The sequence below is a fragment of the Octopus bimaculoides genome, chromosome 8 (genome assembly GCF_001194135.2).
Source record: "Octopus bimaculoides isolate UCB-OBI-ISO-001 chromosome 8, ASM119413v2, whole genome shotgun sequence".
Classification (NCBI taxonomy): Eukaryota; Metazoa; Mollusca; class Cephalopoda; order Octopoda; family Octopodidae; genus Octopus; species Octopus bimaculoides.
In genome coordinates, this window is record NC_068988.1 from 41,876,143 (window position 1) to 41,881,663 (window position 5,521).

Consider the following 5,521-nt stretch of genomic DNA (forward strand, 5'->3'; position numbering starts at 1 on the left):
AAAGATAGTGCTCATGGGAACTGCCCATATCCTACGTAAAATACTGTCTATGTGATCTCAAATTTTAAAGCAAACACATAATTTTCTTATGGTTTCTTAAACATTCACTTGAACAAAACTGTACAAATCCAAATATATGGTACCCTAGGCATAACACCTACATGAACTTCTAACTTGTTGTCTCTTGAGGTCTCTGGGTGAGACTTGGATCCAACTTGTACAAATGCAAAACAAAAGTCAAACATAAAATAATAATAATAATAATAATAATAATCCTTTCTACTATAGGCACAAAGCCTGAAATTTGAGGGAGGGGGATAGTCGATTACATCGACCCTAAATGCTCACCTGGTACCCCAAAAGAATGAATGGCAAGGTCGAACTCAGAAGGTAAAGACAGAGGCAACGCCGCTAAGCAGTGTGTCCCTTGTTCTCATCAATTTCATAAATGAAATGATTGTTTCTGACATTAAGATTGAATTGACGAAGTGCTTTCCTACAGCTAAATGTGTATCTTTGTACCATGCATCTTTGTGGTAAGAAACCTCTTGGTTTATCCGATTTCAATATTTGAACACTACACTACTAAGGCGGTGAGCTGGTAGAACTGTTGGTGCGACGGGAAAAAGGCCAATCAACATTTCGTCTCTCCTTACGTTCTGAGAACAAATTCCGCGGAGGTCGACTTTGACTTTCAACTTTTCAGGATTGATAAAGTAAGTACCAGTTGAGTACTGGGGTCCCTTCAAGCTACTGGCATTGAGCCGACATTTTGACAGTGAGCTTACAGACTTGCTGGCAGGCCGGGCAAAATGTTAAATGGCATTTCGTCCGACTTTGCGTTCTGATATCAAATTCCGCCGAGGTTGACTTTGCTTGTCATCTTTTCGCGATCGATAAAATAACTAGCAGTTGAGCACTTGGTTCAATGTTATAGACTTATTCCCTTCCCCCGAGATTGCTGGCTTTGTGCCAAAATTTGAAATCAGTATTTGAAGAATACTTTGTTTTACTATCGATATTATTTGGAAAAAGCGTACAAACGACGGGAGCAGGATTTGAACTCTAGAACAATATGAGAGAGGATGGGCAAATAGAATATCTCAAAACGTTTTATCCCATGTCCACCGAGCTCGCCATCGACTACCACTTCATATACTCTTTTTACTCTTTTACTTGTTTCAGTCATTTGACTGCGGCCATGCTGGAGCACCGCCTTTAGTCTAGCAAATCGACCCCGGGACTTATTTTTTGTAAGCCTAGTACTTTTTCTATCGGTTTCTTTTGCCGAACCCATAAACACACCAGCATCGTTTGTCAAGCGATGCTCGGTGGGGACAAACACAGACACACACACACACACACACACACATATATATATATATACATATATATACGACGGGCTTCTTTCAATTTCCATCTACCAAATCCACTCACAAGGCTTTGGTCGGCCCGTGACTATAGTAGAAGACACTTGCCCAAGATGCCACGCAGTGGGACTGAACCCGGAACCATGTGGTTGGTAAGCAAGCTACTTACCACACAGCCACTCCTGCGCCTATAGGAAATATAGGAAAATATTACAATGAAATCGACAGCTAAACTAGGTAACAGCAAAGACAACACTCGGGGTATTAACACTTTCAATATCCTGAACACATACATAGACACACAATCATACTCAAACTTCTTCACACATATTCACATAAACACATACACACACACAAACAGATACACATTTACAAACACACACACACATACACACACACACATACAACTGTTATAATCACTTATCTAAAGAGACCGTTTATTGAAAAGATGCTATTTTAGTTCAAACTAGACATATTTGAATGCCAACTTCTACAACTCAGCTGCCCCCTCTCCTCTCTCGTATTATATTCCTTCTTTCCTTCTTTTTCATTTTCATTTTTCTCTTTCTTTCTCTATTTTGTTTCCCACCTTTGTTTCTGTTTTTTCTTTCTTTCCTTCGTTCTTTCTTACAGTCTTCCCATTTCAGGAGTTCAGTTTCAAAACTGTGTGACTGAAATAGCAAATGTAAACACATGGTGAGAAAACAATGTTAAAAGAAAAAAAAAAAAACAGAAAAAAAACAAAACTAAAAAACAACGTAAAATAAAATATACACACAAAAAATATTTAATAATGATAAATAAATAAAATATTTGTAACCATTCCAGCATCATATTTGGAGAAGATTCATAACAAAGTGGTGAAGAATGATGATGATGATGATGATGATGATGATGATGATGATGATGATGATGATGATGATGATGATGATGATGATGATGATGATGATGATGATGATGATGGGTGAGGAGATGGGGTTTTGTGTGTGTGTGGTGGCGGTGGTATTATGATGGCGGTTTTTGTGGACTTGATGTTGATGATGTGAATGTCAATAATGAGATGCTATCCTAACTTGCCATGAAAGTCGGAGAAATAATTGCATAATTAGAAGATATCACAATGCTATACAATAAAATGGAGTGAAGAGTTAACAAGCTATACATGACATGAGGCTGCATGGAAATTTTCTAAATCACACACACGCACACATAGATAGATAGATAGATAGATAGATAGATAGATAGATAGATAGATAGATAGATATACACACACACACACACACACACATATATACACACACATACACACACACACACACACACACACACACATACATATATGTATATATATGTATGTATGTATTAGCGACAGAAGCAGTATTAATGCTGAGAGGTAATATTTATGCCGATTTGAAAGTGAATGTTCTGTTAGAACAAATTATACTGTGGTAGTTACCATGAGAGGAACTCTTAAATTGACCCTTGGAAATGGCGGGGATTTGTCTCCCCGCTCGCAATATAAACAAAAGTGCAATTGCTTGTGAATGAATTTGGGAACGGAGAGTATAAGAAAGCCATACACAAATGTGTGTGCGTATCCTTGTGTTGGTTCCGTCCACCGCTTGACAACCGATACTTGTTTTTTAGCGTCGGTGTAACATAGTGGTTGGGTAGAGGAACCGATAAAACGAGTACGTTAAAGAAAATAAGTACTTGGATCGATGCAACGACTGAAACAAATAAAAGACAGAAGATATTTCATATTTTCTGAAACATACACACATACAAACATATACGCGTATACGGAAACATATATTAACAAGTATTTTTCTAGTCTCATTCAGTATAAAATTGTACACACACCCAGTTCTTACATGGTCAAAACTTCTGCACAGTATTGGCCGTGTAAGGCCAGGCCTTTATGGTTGTTCATTGTGATGTCAATATGTTTTTACCTTAAAGTTTCGATTACAGCTGTTCGAATACTTACCAAATTTGAGAAAAAAGTTGCTGTCGCAAGAATAATACATTCAGTCTAGAACGCCACATTCGGCTGCGTCTACAACAAAATGTATGGCGTTATTGACTTACGTCGCTTTATCTTCTTAGTTAAAATCCTGCCGGTTAGACTTGCTTATCTTTCCATCGCCAATAACAAGGGTCATTATCATCCAGTCAGGTGGCTTGGCTGGACCAGTAAGTCATATTGGTCGTTCATTAGCTGAATGTACTTGTAGTTAGGTCTGAAATATTAAGATTAGTTTTGTTTCTAGTTTTCAAAGAAAGAAGAAAAAATCTGAAGGCCTTGTAATTGAGAGATCTCAGCTGTCTTGGACGATTAACAGTAGAGGATATTCTGATTCTAAATAGCCATGAATGCAAAAATGATTTAGAAAGCTCGTGGTTCAGTAGTTTTATTGTATACATGACTTCTAGTGACCCAACTATGAAACATTTTGTAACTAAATGTTTATTTATAAAAGAGTTTTACTTGTCAATAAAAGAGTTTTGCTTGTCAATAAAAGAGTTTTACTTGTCAATAAAAGAATTTTACTTGTCTGCATATTTTTTCCTCATTTTGATTAGTTTTCGAACAACTGTAATCGAAACTGAAGCCAGTGGAAAGAACATATTGATTACACTACAATGATCAACTATACATAGATGGTCTTACATGGCCAATATTTCGCAGGTGTTTTCACTACGTAATTTTATACAGATTGGGGCAGCAAAAATATTTGCCATGCAACAACAGGCCTTTAGTACGAGACCTATATTTGAAAGGAGTATCTATAACGCTTACATTATTCATAGCATAAAATATCGAAATAGGTGCAGGCATGTCTCTGATGCTTTGCAACCATTTGGTTTCGGGTTCAATCCTACTGCACGGTGTTTTGAGCAAGTAGCTTCTACAATAGCCCCTGACCGACCGATAGCTTGTGAGTGAATTTGCTAAAACAGAAAGGATGTGGAAGACTACCGTACATATATATATATATATATATATATATATATATATATATATATATATGTGTGTGTGTGTGTGTGTGTGTGTGTGTGTGTGTGTGTGTGTGTGTGTGTGTGTGTGTGTCTTTGTGTTTATTCCGTCAACCACGTGACAACAGGTATTGGCTTGTTTGCATCCTTCTAGCATACTGGTTCGGCAAATGAGTAATTTAGGGAAATAAGTGCTGGGATTGATCCAATGCCAGAAACAAATAAAAGATAGATTTTCTGAAACAATGCATCACATTGCATTACACTGTTCTACTCTAGCTCCCACCAAATATACGTCTAAAAAGAATATAGTCGGAAATTTGGGATTACAAAGTAATCCAAAATGGAGACAAACACCAATGTTCCATGTGGAAAGACTTGAAAACTGGTGGATACTTCCTTAACATAAAACCAGTGAACGCCTTAATACACAAATACAGAATGTGTGTGTGTGTGTGTGCATGTGTGTGTATGTGTGTGAGTATGTGTGTGTGTGTCACAGTATTGACCAGGATATTGGATATTGTTATACATCGCTGGTCACAATGTCTTTCTCATTGTTTTAGCCTTCGAAAGATACAACCCCGCTGGTTAAGCCAGATTATTCCGTCGCAGTGTTACCCATCTACAGCTGAGTGGACTGGAATCAGGTGAAATGAAGTGTTTGGTTCAAGAACACAACGCACCACCCAGTCTGGCAACCGAACCTCCGATCTAGCAATCGTATATACGGCTGTATCTGCAGTGATGGATACGCTGGGATCGATTGAGATAGGTGGGTGATGAAGATAAAGGCTGAAATGCTCCTTCAGTGTTCGGGGCAGGCGGTTTCCGTGGTGATGACGTTGTCACTGGTGTCCTTCATGAGGGCTGTCTTGAACTGGTGAACAGCACAGCCTCCGCAGAGCATGTTGATTGATGTAGTTCTTCCTTGCTGCTGCCACCAGGCACTCGACTTCTTCCGCCCAGAACTTTTTTGGCCAACTGAGATGGCGTTGCTGCAACATGAAGGCGTACCGTTGAGCCAGCGGTAATCATTCATTCCCAACGCAGGCGGTTAGATCTAGAACCGCTTTAGAAGAGATTCTGAGTTCACTGGAACATCACATCCAGAACACTATATATATATATATATATATATATATATATAT